Consider the following 271-nt stretch of genomic DNA (forward strand, 5'->3'; position numbering starts at 1 on the left):
ATTCAACTTAAAATCAATTATAAGATTACAACACAATTTAAAGTGAGTAATAAAGCTTTTAAAGGAATTAGTGACTATAAACGGATTTTTCTTGGTAATGAATGGCCTTTTCTTCACGTTTCCCTAGGTCGACATTCAAGTATAATCTATTTTAACAAAAAATATAAAAAAATTTAACTTAAAATCAAATATGAGATAATAAAACCACTTAAAGTGGGTAATAAGGCTTTCGAAGGAATAGGTGACTATAAATGGACTTTTCTTGCCAATG

Source organism: Theobroma umbraticum, unplaced genomic scaffold (genome assembly GCF_002168275.2).
Source record: "Theobroma umbraticum cultivar Fairchild unplaced genomic scaffold, ASM216827v3 scaffold_266.0, whole genome shotgun sequence".
Taxonomy (NCBI): Eukaryota; Viridiplantae; Streptophyta; class Magnoliopsida; order Malvales; family Malvaceae; genus Theobroma; species Theobroma umbraticum.